This window comes from Rattus norvegicus, chromosome 3, assembly GCF_036323735.1.
Source record: "Rattus norvegicus strain BN/NHsdMcwi chromosome 3, GRCr8, whole genome shotgun sequence".
In the NCBI taxonomy this organism is placed as follows: Eukaryota; Metazoa; Chordata; class Mammalia; order Rodentia; family Muridae; genus Rattus; species Rattus norvegicus.
The window spans coordinates 178,922,194-178,942,342 of NC_086021.1; the positions used below are offsets into that span (position 1 = coordinate 178,922,194).

At 47.7% G+C, this 20,149-nt stretch overlaps 1 protein-coding gene and 1 long non-coding RNA gene across 14 annotated transcripts in view; one reads left to right on the forward strand and one right to left on the reverse strand.

Annotated features, from left to right (window-relative positions):
- The window catches only part of Tshz2 (teashirt zinc finger homeobox 2), a 446,931-nt gene that overhangs the window by 97,973 nt on the left and 328,809 nt on the right, over positions 1–20,149 (forward strand).
- The window catches only part of LOC120101800 (uncharacterized), a 34,525-nt gene that overhangs the window by 5,725 nt on the left and 8,651 nt on the right, over positions 1–20,149 (reverse strand). For 2 of the 10 annotated variants that reach the window (XR_010065487.1, XR_010065490.1), the window contains exons 1-2: positions 5,540–20,149; positions 1–73 (exon numbers count right to left, since the gene is read on the reverse strand). The exon at positions 5,540–20,149 is cut by the window's right edge and continues 8,651 nt beyond it. This is a non-coding gene — a long non-coding RNA (uncharacterized LOC120101800). The other 8 variants (XR_010065486.1, XR_010065488.1, XR_010065491.1 and 5 more) reach the window with 7 other exon arrangements.

Consider the following 20,149-nt stretch of genomic DNA (forward strand, 5'->3'; position numbering starts at 1 on the left):
CTGGTGTTTGGAAGATTCATCTGGCCCTCTGACAGTGGTTTATAAAGAAGGTTGATGAATCTTCACCAGAACCCTGTCAAAAGACAAAGAGTAGGAAATGAGGGGGATGATGGGATAGAGATGGGGGGGATGGTAACCAGGACCTTGGGGGAATCGATGACTTTGCTTATAGCCAACCATATAGTTTCCAAATTATGTTGTGTTGGAAAGGGTTAAAATGCAAAAGAGACTTGCCAACCCAACCCCAGTTTATTCAGGACATTATTAAGAAAGAGCGATAAACATTGGCATGCAATCTCGGAGGCATGAGTGTTTGCATCGGGGAGGGAAAAGACCCGAAGAGGTAACATGGTGATGGGGAGTTGAATTCTGATGGAAAGGCAGGGAAAAGGAGGCAAGAAGGATTCTGAGTCCACGTGGAGAAGTTTGCAGGGTAGGGAAGATGAAGAACTGTTAACTTGGCAAGGTCAGCACACAAGGGAATCCTCTGGGGACTGAGCAGAGTCATTGAGCTGGAGTTGATGAATCAGCCTGAGAGAGGGATGAGGTAGAGAGAGGCAGAAAGACTGGCGAGGGTAGAACCTCGGCACTGATCCACATATTAGGACCAATTTGAGATGATCCAGGGCTAGGAAGGCCATGGAGAAGGGGAAACTCGGGGAGGTTAGGTACGTGGGAGCCAAGAATGAGTCATGGAGAGAGGCAGGGGAGGCATCAGAGGCTGTGCAGAGGTCAAAGCCAAGCACAGCCTGACAAAGGGCCAGTGAATGTGGCAATGGAGAGATCATCTGTTATCTCTACGAAGGGGTGAGTGACTCATGGCCGCATTACATCACCTTGGATAAAATTAATACCAAGTTTCCTGATATTGCTTCCTAAGACGCCATGAGAATTGGCTTCACACGCTCGCTAACAACTCTTCTGAGACCTCTCACGTTCACGAGCACGCTAATCCTTTGGGTAGTGCGGCGGGAGTTAAGATGTCCCCTGCACAGTTTCTGTTGCCCCATCTCTCACCTTTACTTCTGGAAAACCAGCTGCTCCCCTTCTCTCCGTGCACAGGCAAGGTGTGGTGGGTAACCTTGTCAATTTGACAGGATTTAGGATCAACTAGGAGATAAACCTCTCTCTCTCCCTCTCTGTCTGTCTGCCTCTGTTTTGTCTGTGTGTGCACCTGTGCATGTGTGTATGCATGTGTGCATGTGTGCATGTGTGCGTGTGTGTGTGTGTGTGTGTGTGTGTGTGTGTGTGTGTGTGTAAGTATATTTTCAGCAAGGTTTAACTGAGGTAGAAAGGTCCACCCTTGACTGTGGGTGATGTTATCCTGTGAACTAAGAATCTAGGATGGATACAAAGGGAAACCATGAGTACCAGCATTCATCTCTGTGCTCCCTGACTGAGGACTCGGTGTGGTCAGAAGCCTCCTGTTCCCATGCCAACCCTTCCCCACTGAGATGGACTGTATCCCTGCAGACCAGGAAGCAAAATGGACCCATCGTTCCTGTGGTTCTAGTTATGAGAAATTGTGTCCTAATAATGAGAGCTGTGTCTAATACAGCAGGCTTCTCTCTCTCTCTCTCTCTCTCTCTCTCTCTCTCTCTCTCTCTCTCACACACACACACTCATATCCATTACTCAAACTTGTGTGTTCACGTTAAGAAAGAGAAAGATCTATAAACCAAAGATAAAAACTACTGACCTACAAAGCTCTGAGTAAAATCTCACTACTGGAGAGATAATTCACAGTATGGTTCTAGGGACGGAAAGATGTTCCTAGGCCGAGAGCACTCGCTGCTCTTGCTCAGGCCTTGAGTTCACTTCTAGGAATTCACATCAGAGAGCGCACAACTGCCTGAAACTCCAGCTCCAAGGAATCTGATGCCCTCTTTTGGCCTCTGTGGGAACACTTGTGCACGCACACACACAAACACACACACACACACACACACACACACACACACACTATTAACAAAAACAAACTTAAAAAAATAAAGATTTCATTTCAGCTACGTCTGTCCCATTAAATAAACACCAAGGCATTTTGCAAGAGGAAACTTTCAAACAATACCCACTCCTTGCAAAAAAAAAAAAAAGGTGTTAAGTCTAAGAACGCACAGGCCTGACACCTCCTCGCAGGAGCCTGCTTGATATTCCCTGAGTAGAAAGAAGCACTGTGATACCAAGGACATATGAGTTAGAGGGGATTTAGAATACTCAGGATTTTGTAGCCTTTATTAATTGTAGCCTTGGTCTTTGGGAATCATGAAGCTACTGTAATTTTTATAAAAGTTATTAATAATTAGATTCCATTGGAATAAGCTGAGGCTGGTTGCCAGGCTGGTTGCTAAGGTACTGGGAGGCGGGGCTAGGAAGGCTGTAAGGTAGAAAGCAGAGTAGCTTCAGCTGGACTAGTAAGAGGGGAGCCAAGAGTGGGGGAACTTGGAGTCAACTCGGGGATAAAGCAATGGGACTCAGCTGTTTGTCTACCTTAGAGGAACAGACTGAACATGAAGAGAGCTTTGGGGAAATGAGGCTCTGGGACTGCATTTGGGGACTGCTGGGTCTCAGGCTGTTTGCAGTAACTGTGAGGGCTTTGGTTTTGTTTAAGTGGTGGGTTAGTTGTTGGTTAGAGGGTTGGTTATTGGGTTAGTGGATTTGGTTGTTTGGTGGGTTGGTTGGTTGGTTGTTTAGTGGGTTAATTAGTTAATAGGTTGGTTGATTAGTAGTTTCTCTTTTTAGTGGGTTAGTGGGTTGGTTCATAGGTTTTCTGTGAACTTTTTTCAGGACCTAACACAGAATTAGGAAAGACACCGTTCATTGGGTTCCATTGGGTTCCAGTGTGGTTTGATGCCTCTGCACAGAAGTCCTGGTAACAAATGTGCAGTTTCTGGGTCGACTTGGAGAAAGCATTCCCCGGGGAACTAGGGGTAGGGTGGATTAAACAGAAAAGGAATGAGAAGTAAAAGCCCAGTTCTGCCAGGCAGTGGTCAGTGTAGACGCTGACAGTGTAACCGTGGGGATTGAGATCCTCCTTCATCCTGTGCTGTATCTCAGCAGCCAATGGCATCCAGATAGAGAAAATCAGGGATCTTAAGTCTCTGAGTCTTCAGAGGCCAGGACCTGGCAAGTCTGTGTCAAATAGCCACATTACAGGTCAGTACGCCTGAAAAATATTAATGACTCCATACTGATACTAAAGAAATAATTATTATAGAGACAAATGACCATTGATTGTCGACTCTGTGACCACTGCCATTCCAAACATTCTTTTTCTCCTTCTCACTAAATATTACAAGATCCCACAGATGGTTATCAACTTCCTTTTCTCCTCATCATTCCCTTCTCCCTTCTCCTCTATCCTCCTCTTCCTCCTCTTCCTCTTCTTCCTCCTCCTCCTCTTCTTCTTCCTCCTCCTTCAGTAGAGTCTCACTATGTAGCTCTGGCTAGCCTGGAACTCACTACGTAGACCAGGCTGGCCTCAAACTCACAGAGATCCACCTGCCTCTGTCTCCACCTCTGCCCCCGCCTTGTGCATGAATTGGAAGTGTGTGCCACCATGACCAACCATCAACGCCTTACAGAATGATATTGGGGAGTACAATTAAACCCCAAATCCTAGCATACACAGCTGTCTGTCAGTAGAGCCATGGTTCTGACTGGTCTGTGTTCCAGTTTGAATGTGAACTGTCCCCTGCATGTATTTGAATGTATTTGAAGACTTGGTCCCCAACTGTCAGTACTCTTTTGGGGGATCACGAAACCTTTAAGAGGTGGAGCCAAGCTGGGAAGATGTGGGCCATTTTAGGCAGTTCTTGTCTAAGCTCTCTGTTTTCTGCACTTCTGGGATGGGAGGAGTCTCAGGGGTTCATCCCTGTTTCTGTGAACCTAGCCATGCCTTCCCTGTGGTAATGGGCTGTGTCTTCTCAATACGGAAGGCAAAATAAATCCTTCCTTTCTTAAGTTTCGTCCATCAGATATTTTGACAGACTGGTGAGAAGAATCACTACTGGATTGGATGCCTAGCCCAAGTCAGATGACACCAGGTCCCCCAGGTGCTGTCCAGCCAACACTCGCTGTGTGGCTACCTAGAAACCAGGCTGCTTTTGCTAGGCTTGTTCAGTTTAGCTAATTTGATAAGAAACGTTGAGAGTTGAAAAGCAATTACACGGAATGATTCGAATGGTAAATGAGTTAATACATCTGCGCTCCTGTAGTTGCAGACACACAGAGAGAGCCTTGCTTGCGTGTTATCTATTATTACCTACTAAAAGGCTCTGGAGAGAAATCGGCCTGCCACCGTCTCCTGTGCTAATCAAGCATTCTGCAAAGTAACACCAATTTCCCTCCCTGGGGCAGCTGGATTCCTGCCTCTTAGAGGAGAGTTCTCAACTCCAACTTAAGGGAAGGAGGGCATTTCCTGTCCTTGTTGTGACTCGCATTATAGAGACAGGTATTGTTGTCGGCAAGGACAAAGGTACAACTGCACACATATAACCAGGCTCTGAGCTGTCTGTAGGCGTTGCAGGGGGCCTCCGAAGCCTCATCTTTCCTTAAAAGGCAGAACGACATAAGAAGGTATGCCCTTCAAGGCCATGGCCCCTGAGTCTGGGATTGAACATTATCTCAGTCTAATCCCAGTTGTCATGGAACCCAAGAGGGGAGGATGCTGTAAGTTTCTGTGTGTGCACCAGAATCGTTCAACACAGCCTGATGTGCTGCCCTGCTCCTGAGAGTGAGTGCAAGCCTGTCCCAGCATGACAGAGTTAAAGTTGAATGTGGAGTTTATGTCTGTCTGTGTGTGTGTGTGTGTGTGTAAAATGAATGTATGTGTGTGTGTGGTGTGGTGTGTAGTGTGTGTGGTGTGTATGGTGTGTGGGGGGAGGGTGTATATCTTCGTGTGTGTGGTATGTTGCATATTTGTGTGTATCTGTGTTTGTGTACGTGTGTGGTGGTGACACATTTGTGTGTGTGTGTGCATGTGTGGTGTGTATGTGGTATGTGTGGTATGTGTGTGTGGTGTGTGTGTCTGTGTGTTTGATATGCATGTGCATGTGTGTGTATCTGTGTTTGTGTATGTGTGTGGTGGTGACACATTTGTGTGTGTGTGCGTGCGTGTGTGGTGTATATGTGGTATGTGTGGTATGTGTGTGGTGTGTGTGCCTGTTCTGTGTGTTTGATATGCATGTGCATATGTGTGTATCTGTGTTTGTGTATGTGTGTAGTGGTGGTGGTGTGCTTGTGTGTGTGTGTGTGTGTGTGTGTGTGTGTGTGTGTGAGAGAGGGGGGGGGGGACTATGCCCAGCTGTACCCAAAGCAAGTAGAGACACCAGCAAGCATATGTGTCTGCCCTGACACCTGACACCCACCAGCCCCTTCATCTCACAAGTGTTCTTAGAGCCACGCCCTTCCTTACCTGATGCTTCAACTTACAGTCTCACGTTCTGTTAACCCTCTCCCTACTCCAGCAGCTCAGCCTGAAGCCCTCCCACACACGCTCCTCAGGCTCAGCTTCTGACTTTGCCTCTTCCTAAACACCTACCTCACAGGAAAGGCTGCTGCTGTTCTTATTGGAATTCTGTCTCTGCATGTACTTCATAGAACACGTGACCTGCATACATGTGGAGACCAGAGAGTGACTTCCGCTGTCATCGTCCAGCACTGTGTAACCTTGCTTTGTGAGGCAGGGACCCTTGCTTGATCTGGAATTCACTGGCTCAGCAGAGCTGGCTGGCTAGCGAGGTACAGGGACCTGCCTGACTCTGCCTCCCCAGCTGGGGCTGCAGACATACGCCACAATGCCCGACCTTTTACAGGGGTGCGGAGGACTTGAACTTGGATCTAAGTGCTTGTTCACGGGCGTTTTACCAGCGGAGCTGTGTCCTCTGCCCTGGGATTCTACATTTTACCCTATGCATTACGGACACGAACACTGTGTTCCTACCCACACTTGCCCCACAAGCTTCTGTGCTTTTCTCATTCATATTGGAAAAGCGTGGCCCACTTCCAAATACCTGTGTGCCTTACAGCAGAACCGATTGTGAGTGGATAGAAAATGAATATCACGTTTATCCATTATTCCGCAAATAGGAAGTAAACTCAGAGATTAGTAAATTACCCACGATCACCCAGCACGTGAGGAGTTTTTCCATCAACCACTCCGCCCCCACACCCCGCCCCCGCCCCTTATTCCTCCTCAGGCCTCAAAGTGGCTTCAGAACACTTTGAACTGGACAGTCCCTACAAACCAGCTTCGAACATGCAAACGCGTGAGGGTTCCAGAAAAGCCTTGTTCACAACGGCTCACGTGCACGCACACTTGACTACCCTGTGTTTTTTTTTTTTTTTTTTTTTTTTTAATCACAGAGGCAATCGTCTTTGTCCATGCTAACGAAGTCCGGTCCTGCTCACGTGTTAATAAATTTTTCTCATTTGTGCGAGTTGCTGAGGAGAACCACTGAACTGTTTGACTCAGTGGGTGGTGAGGCTGTAATGAAGAAGCCTTCTGATTAAGTAGGCTTCCAGCCTCTTACCGTCCTCGCTGAATGGGAGGCGCCATTAGTAGTAAAAGTAATTACCTGTGTAGAACACACTGATTGCATCGAGTACCCTCTACACGATACTGGGGGAGCCGTCTCGGTTTCACAGCGTCCAGAGGGATCCTCGTTTGGTGCCACTTTTACATTCTAAGCGAAGGTATATTATATTTTGGAAAACACAGTGTCCGTTAGAGGAACACGTTTTCAAACCTCTTATAAGATGCCCCCCGGTCCCTGGTCACCTACTTGCAAGTGGCTTCTCTCTTCAACACGGAGCCACAAACGGGCACTGCCCACTTGGGGGATGATAAGCGCTCTAGCTGCTAAAGACTCTACTTGGCGAGCGTTGATTAGACGTGGGTGGAAACCTGTGCTTTCATCTCCGAAATCACCAAGTCCATTACGCGGAGCGGGCTGGGTACTTTAAGCAGTAATTCCTAAGAAATTGTCTGTGCCAGGTCTCGTTAAAGGCCGCGCCACGCGGTTTCACTAAACTTAAAAATTCTTCCCCGTTGGGAATATGAGAAGCAGGGTGAGAGGTGACCAGAGAGCTGACTCTCAGTGTCACGGTACCTCAGCACCTCTGAGGCGGGCTTTGAGCCCCTCCCCTAACCGAGAAGCTATCTGCTACTGCTGCAGAGGGATTCTTACGCAAAGATGCATCTAACCGACCTAACTAGCTTCTGTGCTCGCCAGCCTTCCCTTAAACACAGGAGCACTACAAGTACTATCAATGTGGTTTCTACGTGAGTAACCCCCCCCCCAAAGGTGACATTCCTTACGTGGAGAAGTATTGGTGTAAGTTCAGTGTTGTTTTATCAGCCTTATGGATTGTTTCCAAAGACGTGAGGCAGCAGAAGATTATTAAGACGCTCCGTAGTCGAGTTGACTGACCCATCAGATGAAGGCCGGGTGTCCCTCACGCCTGCTTCCTTTCTGTGGCTGCCTGGTTCAGCAAAGGGAAACGGAGAAAGGGAGAAGGAGGAGATGTCAAAGCTGTACACCGGGAACGAATCTCATCCCCGGACACCTCCAGGTCTTTTCCTGTTTGTGCAGAGATGAGATAAAAGTCACGAAGCAAATCGCCACCAACTTTCCCCTCCCACGTTGTCGCACGTTGGGTCCAACAGTGATAATCACATCCTAGTGCCGTTAGGAAGACGAATACCAGGCGAGAAGTGTTCTTTGAGGGGGTGGGGAGTTGAGACAAGGGTTTTACACTGTAGCCCAGGCTAGCCCTGAACCCTCGGCAATCCTCCTTTCCCAGCGTCTAGAGTTCGGGGATTACAGACATGAGCTATCACGTTGGTTTTACACGAAGGAAATCTAATAAAATCCTACACTTAGCTAAAGGAGCCTTGAAGGGGGCAATAAAGGGTTCATTGGGTGTCACCTTTTGTGACCTTCCCTTCCACGGGACAATTTTGACTTCATGGATGTGTAGATAATTTTTCCTAAAAAAAAAAAAATAATAACTGTGATAAAAAAATATAAAACTTCAGCCCCCCTCCCTCTCCCCCCTTCTTCTCCTTTAATATCGTTTAATTTATCTTGGGGAAAATCGGAAAGCTGCCTCATCGTCACTTTGTTCTCCCGAATTCTCTGATTTAAAAAAAAAAAACCCTCTAAAAATATTATTAAAAATTAAATAAGATAATATTGCCAAGGTGTTTTTCATAAAGCTTGCCACAGAATAAACATTAATCAAATTTACTGTGAGCGAGCCAGCTCACCTCCATAGCTACAGCGATCTCAGAGCCCAGGGAAAGCAGAGCAAAGGCACGGTCGTTACTGCCAGTTTTTATTTCATTTGTTCTTGGTAATATTAGGCTCCAGACTCAGTTATTTATATGTTGGCTCAACTGCCCTACGATGAACCGCAAGGAAGGTTTGGAGTTATTTTCCTCTTAAAAGCTATACTGTATTAAAGAGGGTCGGCAGGGATGATGAGATGGCTCGGGGAGTACAGAGGGGCTTGCCGCCAAGTGTGATGGCCTGAGTTCAATACCGAGGTACTGCAGATAGGTGGAAAGAGAGGATGGACTTCCAAAGGACCGTTGTCCTCTAGCCTCCACTTGTGCAGCATGTTCTCTGAGGCTCGGAGTCCTGACTGTCTGGTTTCAATGCCCGGAAAGGAGGAAGTCTGTTCTAGTCTTTCAGTATCTTTGAGGTAGGGATCGACAGGGAGGCTGACAGCCCACAGTGAGTCTCAGGTAGGGCTGTGAGAGTTGTAAGAAATGCAGTCACTTTAAGGAAGTGATCCACTAACAGTGGAGAGAGCCTTTCCAACCTCAGTCATGGTGGACTTGAGTGGGGACAATCAGGGCAGCAGGGACCCTGTCTCCACAACGTCAGCACTGCCTTGCAGACTACCGGTCTCAGAAACACTTTGCCTGTCACACGGTCTTGGGCCACAATTTGCCAAGGGCTTGGCTCTCTTTTCATCTCCTACTTTCTGTCCTATTTCCTAGGGATATTCATGCAAAGGGCAGGTACCATCGGTGTAGACCATCAAGTGTGTCTATCATGCCGGCCAGTTAGGAAGGTTGGTTAAAGGAATTTTCTGGCAAGAATGACGTGGTTTATGGCAAATAACGACCTCTGCCTGGCAGCCCAGCCTGTCTTGGAGAGCACGGGACTGTTCCTCTATCTAGACAACGGTACCTGCGCAGTTCACACTCTGTACTTTGTACCTAGGAACCTTTGGCATCTGCTGCAGTCCCTCCAGTGAGCACCCCCTCCAACCCCCACCCACTTACAGAGATCTCAGAAGAAGCCAGACAACCAAATAGATGTCCCTAGCCAGGATCAGCAGAGCCAGAGGAGCAAGGAATTAAAAAAAAAAAAAAAAAAAAAAAACAACAACGAATGGAGAAGCTGAGACCACAGGAAGGACTAGGTAGAGATTCCAAGATGGCGGAGGAGGGGTCACGGGTCAGGGGTCAGAGGTGAGGCTTCACGATGAGACAAAAGGGTGGGACTGAGAAATGAACCAATGAGGAAGCAGGCCGTGTTGAAAGAAGTTAGGAGGATTGATCTCCTCAGAGCTCGACTGCACAGCCAGGGGTGAAAAGCCACAGGAAAGAGTGGATAGAGGAGGGGTCAGCTGGAGAAGGAATATTCTTCTTCCCAGAGTGCTATGCTTTGTGATTAAGCCGTGCTACCCCAAGGAGAATCTTCAAGCCCCAGCCCCGAACCCACATGTGTCCTCCCTCTGGCAGTTTTCCAAACAGATCTTGTGTAGCGGGCACGGGCACAGTGGGTCGCAGTCTCCTGTCTTGAATCTTGGCACCAGACACTGGAGCTTCTCTTCTGAGCACCATTTTCGACAGAACATGGACCTCTTGGTGTAAGATCTCAGTCCCGAGGTACAGACACAGGGTATAAGCACTATCATTAGAATGGGGTGACGGCTGTGAGCGAGACCTCGGGTATGGGGTTCCCACTACCCTGTGTGTCTGATGCTTGAAGGATTGCGCGAAGACTGGAGGATATCGAGCCTTCCCCCTTGTGTGTTTTATGTGTGTTCTAATGGCTTCTTCCAACTACTAGAGAGGAGCAGAAGTGCTATTGGTTCAGTGATTGGCAGAATTTAAACAGCGGTCACGTGATGCTCGTAGGCTGGCTTTGTACCCCTCTCTTCTGACTAAACGGAATCTGAGGACAGGGGCACATGGTAACATTTGGCTCTACCTGTCATTTTGCTAAAAGAGCATCTTGATGACTTTTGGTTGGTGCTCCGGAAATCAGGATAAAATATAATTGCCTCCGTCCGGTGTTTCCCAAAACTCTTCCCTCAATCTGGCCTAACCTTAAAACTCCATCCAACTTTAACCTCTTTTGTAAGCATCCCGAGACCCACTTGTCATCAAATGGAGCTGGGCTCCTTTTCTGGGGTCCAGCTAATTCCAAACCCAGTTCTGTTCACCGCTATGGCTAGACCCCTCCCCGCTTCCCTGCTGGAGAGGGAACTACCGGAAGGCAAGCAGGCATCAAGTCTGACTTTGGTTGGTTGAGCAAACGTTTGTTGGAAACTTACCATGTGTCAGGGGCCCGCTCAGACTCTGGGCACTTAGAGGCAAACAGAACGTGCCTAGGTCTGACCTTGGATAGCTACAGGCTACATAGCAAGACTGTCACTAAAGAGACCGGCACAGCAGAAAGCTGTGGGACCAGTTTTGCTGAGAGCTATGAAGGAAAAAGTTAAGGGGCCTGTGGCTTTCTGTTTCCTGAAGGACTGGCAAAGTATTGCCATGAAAGAAACCTTTAAAGAGAAAAGGAGGCTGGCCAGATGGCTTAATCAAAAAGCATTTGTTTGCCATCAGAAGGACTTTGACTTGGTCCCAGGTGCTCAACTCGGATGCCTGTCATCGTGGTGCACATTTTAAATCCCAGAATTGGGGACACAGAGGTGAGCCACTCAGCCTAACCTACTTGGCAAGATCTAAGCTAGTGAGGGAGGGAGGGAGAGAGGGAGGGAGGGAGAGAATGAAAATAAGGGAAAAGGCAGCCGTCAAGAGTTGTCTGAGTGGGACGAGGGTGTCAGCCTTGGGCCTCTCTGTCCATGGGTGGAGCTCTCCCTGGTCTTGAGTGTGAAGCAGTGTCAGCCTTTGTTGTCTGAGGCTGAGAGCATCCCGCACAAAGTACAAGTCAGTAACTAAATTGAAAACTTTAAAGCTTTCCATCTAAGTGGAGGTTTTATGGCTTCCAGAAACCTGTAACATCCCCCGCCCCATAGGGATTCCGCCGTGGATTGATGCGTGGCACTTTTTCAATGTCTGATTTATTCCTGGCAGGTAGTTTACATTCTGTAATTCACTGAAAGGTTTGCTCCGAGAAGAAGCGTTGTGGGAACTCTGGGGCAGTAGCTCTCATCTGGGACAGTATCCAGCAAGTAGGAGAGACCACTGCTATCACCACGAGGGTCCCTGGGCTACTTGGCCAATGTCCTAATTCAGTCTGTAAAAGGATTGGGAGTCAGGGTGTAAGGCCAGTCGCACTACTCACTCCACACCTGACTTCCGAGGGCAGAGCTATGAAGACACAACCAGCTTGCCTGTAAGACAGGGAGACTCTGTGGTGGCTTCTCACAGTCTCTGGCCCCCAGCACGCTAAAATCCACGCCACAGAGCTCCTCCGAGATAGCTATAAAATCTCCCTGTTATGTTCAATGGGGTGTTGGCTGAGAGGTATGGATTAGAAGCTCATGTCCAGGAGGCTGAAATGTCTAAAATAAATGTTAACTCATAAAACTTGCATGATGCATCCATGGGGTTCAAGGAAAGCCGCCCCAAACACAAAGGAAAGCATATAGTAAGTGATTGGCTTGATCCTGTAGTGAATGTCTTCCAGGGAGGATTGTTTGTTTGTTTGGTTTGGTTTTTAATGTGTTTCTGCCTTTTAGGCAGGTAGACAAAATAGTGAGGGAAATGCATCTTGCCTCCCTGAAAATAATAAGTAATGAGTTCTTTCTAAGACTTTCAAGACCTTTTGGTTTCCACAGAGGGTGAATGGAATGTCCACCCTTGAGGGTATCCTTGAGGATGTCCTTTATCCTTGAAGATAAAATGGTGTGGGAAGGGAGTGTGGACGGGGCACAGTTGGTACCGTTCTCACAGGGCTTCTGGGAGGCCCCAGGTACAGTTCGAGCCCCACACAAACAAGGAGTGTGTGTTGTACATGCCTGCTCTGCCAGCACTGGGGAAGTGGAAGCAGGAGGATGAGAAGTTCAAGGGAAGATTCCACTCCGTAGGGAGTCTGAGACCAGCCTCCGCTCTGTGAGACTCTGGGTCAGAAAAAGAAGTAACTAAGGAACATTTTCCTCTCGGAGAATCCACAGCCCAGCTGGAAAGATTGATATTAACCACTTAGACAAATAATGATGATTTCCAGAATCTTAATAGCTACAGGGTTTGGTTTGGAAACCAGACCATAGGAGGCAGGGCTCATTGAGAACTCCCAGGTAAGTTAGGACTTTATATGAGTCCTAAAGGGACTCATTGAGGCCATGGAGCAGCCCCACAGCCCACAGCCATAGGAGGCAACCTGGAGCTATGCTGAGTAGTGAGTGGGTAAGAAAAAGGGGTTGAGGGGAGGAGGCAGAGGGCTGGAGACAGACGTGTGGGTGGCTGAAGTCTGCCATTGGCAGCAAGGAGTTCCTTCCAAATGAATGGTCTTAAATGGTGACACCTGACTGTGCACTTCATCCTGCGTTGGGAGTGACAATCCTTCCATGAGATGGCAGTACCTCGTTTCCATCCCTTCAAAACCGACCAACTCGTTTTGGGCAACAGCAAGATATCAGCCCAAACGGCTGCAGGCAGCTTCCAGAGTATCCTACAATAGCTCAGGGAAAATCGTCCTCTCTTAGATCCTCAGGATACACACAGGCTCCGCCGATCTTCTCTTTGAGGTAGGAAGTCATTCATGTATTTGTCTGGTGAGTTTCCAGGCTTGTTCCCTGCTCCCTTCCCTCTCCTGGTATACATTCAGCGTGTCATTGTTTCCACATCACAAACACACATATTTGATGGCACCTAATATTTAATTCAAATAAATTTCCTGTTGCGTCCAATGCAATGTTTACACGCATGAGTCTGTGCGTTCCCTAAGGAGAACGCTCTGAATGCGCGTGTGGCTCTGTGCTAGCACAGGAAGCCGTACACGGGCGAGCCTCTTAACAATTTAATTGTAATGTATTCACCTCGGTGTATAGCATTTATATAAAATGAGGGCCGCATCGAGACAGAAAATTTGTATACGTGTAGACTGACTATCAAATACATCTGTTTAAGAGCTGGAGAGGTAAGTTAAAAGCTAACGGCACTCGCTGTTTCTTCAGAGGACCCAAGGAGGATTGCCAGTGCCACTCTAGTTTACAGCCACCTAGAACTTTAGCTTGTGGGACCTGACTCCCTCTTCTGGCCACTGTGGACACCTGAACCTGAACCTGTGTATATGTGTGCACACGCGTGGGCACACAAACACACACACACACACACTGAGTCACAAACACACACACACACACCACATAAAAATAAAAATAAATCTTTAAAAACTGTGTACACTTCAAAGGTGAGTTTATATGAAGAAAAGATTAAAGGGCATCAGTCAATTCTATAATAATTATATTCTCCAGTCTGATGAAGGAAGGACAGATTCCCTGAGGCTTACCGAACCATACACCAGCTTATATTTCCAGCTCAGTGTTTTACCCTGACGTGGGTTTCTCTGTGTCCAGCAAAACCAGAGACCCAGCTGGCATTGCACAAAGACAGTTTAAATGTTTTTATTTTGCTGATTTGCTCGCTTCTTGTTCACCAGGGGAGGGCCCTTGCCGCCCATTCCTATTCTATGCGGAGGGACCTCGGTTAACTTGCAAGCCAGCCACTTTACCGTTCTACGCTGTCACATCCCATCAGGTTGCGTAAACCGAGTCCAGCAAATGTCAGCCAGAATTCAAAGCCAGAATCCTCTCTCTGTCTTCACCCCAGCTACCAGATGGCGCCTCATCAGTCAACCCGAGTCTCTCAGTGTTGGTTGTTGACTCTGATGTGTTTGACAAAGTGTGTGGGTCGTTAGACTTTCTCCCTCAAGACAGCCTAGCAAACAAGCCTTCACCTGGGGGAATAAATGTCCCCCAGGAGAGGGGACACTATATTCCCCGGTAGGATGCTCCGTGTCTCGTGGTGTGTCATCAGCTCCTTCTGAAACCCTTCTCGGAAACGGTTTCCCTCCCTGCCGCCATCTATACACTTCTCCGTCATTTCGGAAATTATTTTTGAAGTCCCGAGTTAAGACAAGATGCCTCATGAGAAGGGAGTGGGAAGGATGTGAGGAGGATGGTCACAATGACAGCCCGAGGCCGGGATGCTGACACTAGGTACCTCAGTCACGCAGTGTTTATCCGGGACATGGTCCCGGCAAGAGAGAGACTCCGATCACCAGAGCTGAGTGCAGGGACCAGCAAGGTTTCTCTGGGAAGAACCAGGGAGTCTGCAGATCATCCAGCCGCTATAGTAGTGCCTTGACTGGAAAGTGGCTACAGCCTATGTAAACACATGGCTTTCTCTGATAAACCTTTCTTCACAAAGCAAGGGGTGGGGTGAATTTGGCTCAGAATAGTTTACCAACTCTCAGCCTAGAAGGTGAGACTTTAACCCTTGGGATCCAACAGCTCAGAGCCACATGCTGGTTCTAAGACTTGCCCTTTGGGGAATCCCAAGCCAAATTCAGCAAATCCTGCCTGAACTGAAATCACAGGGCTTTGCACACACTAAAAAAAAGGTAGATGACTCCATGATTCATTATCACGATTTTCTTCGCAATTAAAACTGAAGGCCCAGTCAGGTCTCATCAGACTTCAACCAGTTCCACACTGCTTTCAACATGTTTACCATGTTGATTCTGCACATGTATGTGCATATAGACTTACTACGTGTTATATACTATATATTACATGTGATATATATAACCACATATACATATTGATCACATGCTTTTTATAACTTAGTTTCATGTTAAACTATGAATTGACCCTGGGACAGCCTTTGCCCTTTGCTTGTCTTTGTAAATAAAGTCTTATAGAAACACAGCCACACCCACTCATTCCTGCATTATTTAAGTATGTGTCTACCCTCCGAGAGAGGAGAGGGATTTGAGCAGGGGACAGTGCTCCCGGTCCTTTGCAGATGTCATTTGCTCACCTCTGTGCTCTGCTCGACAAGAAAACCCCCATCGAACCCCACAGCTGATGTGTTAGTTATGTCTCTCTAATTTTTGCTCAGATGTCTCCCAAGCACACCTCCCCTTCCCCCTCAGACTGTGAGCTGCTGTTTGAGAATCGTGATAATTGCCACGGCGACCCTCCAACATCAGTGAGATTCTGTGCCTTGGCCATGAAGGAAGTTCAATGTGTAGGTTCCGGGCTTCGTGTCACCTCTTGCTTCCCCTCAGGATTCCTTTCCTGGATGTCTTGTCTTGGCATAGGTCTCACCTGTACGAAGTTCACCTCAGCCCACTCTGCCTGGCTTCCTAGAACAACCCTCTCGAGATAACCTTCTAATGTGAGTCTGCACAGTCTAATGTGAACATCTGTAACAGGGGTGTCATTACAATAGGTGTCAGAAATGCCACTGCTCTCCCAGAACAGCCGGATCCTGACAGGGCGGATGAAGCCTACCAGTTTTCTGTTTGTACTTGAGCTCCCAGAAGCCAGGGCCGCTGGCTTTTTCTCGCGCTGTGAATAGCCGGTAGCTGTTCTTTTAGATATCCATTTGTCGGGGAGATTCTGCCTTCCAGAATTTTCCCCAGGATTTGCACACTGCCTTGTGACATCTCTGGTAGCTAATGGAAAAGGAGGTGGTGAGGTCTTTCAGCTTTTTTGTTTTCCACAAGAACCATCAGGATTGTGGCTTCAATGGTAAAATGTGCCAGTTGGGCCTCTCTCCGTGGAGAGCTATGAAACTCAGCATGGCTTAAGCAATTGGCCGTTTATTGTTAATGAACTAAAGCACGCAGGACAATCTGACTTCAAGGACTGATGGTTCGAGGCTCCAGGTCACATTACAAAGGCTCTCTATCACTTCTCTGGTCCCCGTTGGCTCTATCCCAAGCCACTCTTGCCTCATGGTGGACAAGCAGCAACGAGCTGACCATCTTTTATCTTCTGTCAGTACTAAAGCCAACCTCAACGAGTTGCTCATCCTGAGACTCTCTAGTCGGCACCTCTTGACCTATGATTGGTCCGGCTGGTGGTCAGGCCCAATTTGACAAGAGATATTGGGTGCTTCAAAGAGCTAAATATAACATAGGGTATATCACCCATAGACCTGAGGGGCACCACGTTTGCCCAACTAGAGTCACACGAGTAATAACAGGCTTCGTAAGCAAGATCAGAAGGTGTTAGAGCCACGGTGAATAAATGACAGAAGAAAACAATAACCAATTATTCTCCAGTCTGCTTTTCCCCTTTGCTTTCCATGGCTGAGTTTCTCAATGATAGTGCTTGTCACATTTGGGGCCAGACCATCTTCCCCATGTAGCCATCCTGTGCACTGTGAGACCTTGCCCGTTGGATGACAGAAACGGCTGCTTCCTGCCTCCCCGTCATGGCAGCCTATCCCCTGGGAGTCACAGGCGTTGAGTTGAAACCCTTCACTACCTAATGCTTACAAGTTGCAAGTGTTGGGCAGAGGGTCGGGACCCTGCTCCTCACTCATTCAGTAAAGGACGCAGCAGGGACAGGGTGGATCCAGGGTTGAAACTGACCCTTAAGCCTCTTGTTCAAAGCCATCTTTGTCTGTTACCTTCTCCAAGCAGCAGGCAGATGGAAGGTCTTCAGACCTAGGGGGACCCAGCCAATCCCACTGACAGAAGCAAGTTGAAAAAGAGACCTGGGGTCAGGAAGGTCAAAATTTGAATCCCATTTGGACCACATTCGTGGTGTATAATCTTGGGCTGGTGAGTTAAGATATCAGAGACTGGGTCTTCTCTCTGCTGAGATCTAAAGACCATGCAGGTGATCCTGTGGGACACGGTCATAGCTCACGGAAACAAATAGGGATTCCAAATTTTTGCATTGTCATGGTCACAGTCATCGTTGTAGCTGGGATCCGCAGCCTGGATCGACAGACAGCTAGGACCAGATAGCCCAGTGCTCTTTAGGATGTCAGGTGGCATTCTCAGCAACCTTCATGTTGGCAAGGGAGCCACTGAGATGTTCAAAGTGTTTCTAGGTGAGATGCCCAGGGTTAGAGTGCTTGCTGTGTACTGATGAAGGCCTGAGTTTGGGCCTCAGAACTCATGTGGAAATCTGTGTCTATAATCCCAAGACTCCTGTGGAGATATGGGGATAGTCAAAATTCCTAGTCCATGGCACAGATAGGTTGACATAGGCAATGGTAAAGCTTGTCTCAAACCTAGTGACATGGGAGGACAGACACCTGAGGTTGTCCTCAGTATACCCATGGCATGATTCAGGCGGGCACACACACACACACACACACACACACACACACACACGAGAGAGAGAGAGAGAGAGAGAGAGAGAGAGAGAGAGAGAGAGAGAGAGAGAGAGAGAGGAGAGTGTTCCTAGACAAATTTTTCCTGGAGTGGGGACAAAAACTCCCTGAAACCCACAGATTTAAACACTTGGGGCCAGTATACCCATTTAGACGGAATAATCATCATATTGCTTTATCCTGTTTCCCAAGACAGACTCCCTGATTTGCCCTGTAAAAAGAGGGCTCCTTCCAAACCTGCTCAGGAAGAAGCCTGAAGCCCCCGTGTCTCTGACCCAGCCGATGATGCTATGAACAGCTCTGATTTCTTGGTGCGCAGAGAGGCACGCCCATCTCCTCTGGCCTTTATCTCCCTGTCCAGAAATGCTGCCTGCAGGCTTTCAGATCAGGATCCTTCTATTTCCAGCCCCAGTCTTGCCCAAGGGATCCATGAAGTATGTCCAGTTAGTTGCTTAAAACAGGTCCTCCTGTCTGGCTACCAGATGGAGATTCATTACTCCAGAGCCCTGCTCTCGTGTCGTAATGAAAACGCTTGTTACCTTTAATGAAAAACACAGACCAGACCATGAATCCTGTGGCCTTTCAGACACATGTGCACAGCCGTTCAGAAACACGGAGGTGCTGGGGATGGGCAGATCCTTCATTTTCCCAGGATTGCCTGACGCTGAGGCTCCTGGGGGTCAGCAGAATGCTCCATCCCGTTTAAAGTCTGCTGAAGTCAGCTTCCAGGATTAGCCATTCAGGGACAGCAAAGCGCTGCGACTAAGAACTTAGGCTCTGGAGCCGCCGTGATCCCAGGGAGCCAATGTCAACACCGAACTTTTAATGCAAAGTACCCTCCATAGGCTCATGTGTTTGCACACTTGTTCACCACCGGGTGTCACTGTGTTTGCGCTCTGCTTCCTGGCTGTGGACTCAGTGTGAGCATCGAAGGCACATACCACTGCTCTCATGCCTTTCTCATGACGGAGGATTGCTAACTTGGCATTCCTCTTTAAAATTGTTTTTTCATACAATATGGTTTGGTCATTTTCTACCTCCCCCAACCCCTCCCAGATCTCCCACCCATCCACTTAACTCTTTCTCACATACATATTTACATACATGTATACATATATACATTCATACAAAGATAATTTTTTAAAGATTTATTTACACACACACACACACGTGTGTGTGTGTGTGTGAGAGAGAGAGAGAGAGAGAGAGAGAGAGAGAGAGTACACTGTCCCTATCTTCAGACACACAAGAAAAAGGCATCAGAGCCCATTACAGATGGTTGTGAGCCACCATGTGGTTGCTGGGAATTGAACTCAGGACCTCCGGAAGAGCAGTCAGTGCTCTTAACCACTGAGCCATCTCTCCAGCCCCACGAAGATGATTTTTTGAAGGAGTCCCCTTGGTCTTGGCCAACTACTGCTGAGCATATGGCTTAGTGTGAGGTGTAGCTGAGATACCCAGCATCACTCTCCTGGAGGACACTGGTTTCCACTCGTCCAGCAGGAATCAATTGCCAATAGCTTCGTGGTTTGGGATGGGACTTTGTGCCCACTGCCCCTTCTCAGAGCTGGGATTCTGTCTCGTCTGAACCTGTTCAGGTCTTGTGTATGCAGCCATAGTATCTAAGAGTTCAGCCCTATTGGGCTTAGAAAACATGGTTTCCTTGGAGCTGTTCACTGCCTCTATTCCCCCTCCCTTTGCATCCCTGACTATATCTTTTAATAAACATGAACCAAAAAAAAAAACCCACATTTCCTCTCTTAAAAACTAATACCTTGAGGTCACACACACCTAACTAGTTACATGGAACTACCACATGTTGGACTGGCTGACCTGGAGAATAGAAACAGCGCCTGTGCCCTGGCTACTAAACTAGAAGAGATCACAAATCACTTAACACGTAAGGAAGACATAAAATGTATGATTGTCTGTCGTGTGTAACAAAGCTACAGGACTCAGAGCCATTCCCTTTCGTTATTTGATTGTTTTCCATCGTGCCTACCTTTTCTACTACATTAGCAATTTGTACCTCAAGCACGAAATGAGCAACCTCGCGCTGTTTTTAAGTTAATAAAAGTGTGAATGACTAATAGGTAGGAAAGACGACTTCTCTGTCCCAGAAATCCAGCTCGTGACACTGCTCAACAGAAACAAACTCTCCCCAGTCAGTTAGCCACCTCGGAAAAATTAGGAAGTCGTGGGGGACGGGACTTCCCTCTTTGCTCCTTCTACGTATCTAGAACGTTCAATTATCATGTTTGGATTGTCAGAAGGAAGTGACAAGTAAGTTTAAGGGAATTTATTGTCAGCTTATCCCTTATCTATCCCAAGAGTCCCTTGATTTATGTAGTTTATCCTATAGCGTAGGAATAGGGGTCGTTAGACGGAGGAGGAATGTAGTTCTGGGGCCAAGGTTGTGGTTCACTCTGTCCTTGGATGGTTACAATTCTCTCTCTTAATATATTTTCTTACCTTGACGTTTCGGCATTGATTTGATTGCCAGGAAAGCTTTGCCTGAGTGTCGGGACCACTTCCAAGTGCCACCTTGTGGTCCTACAAATACGTCTAGTTTCAATGGCTCACCCTCCCTGT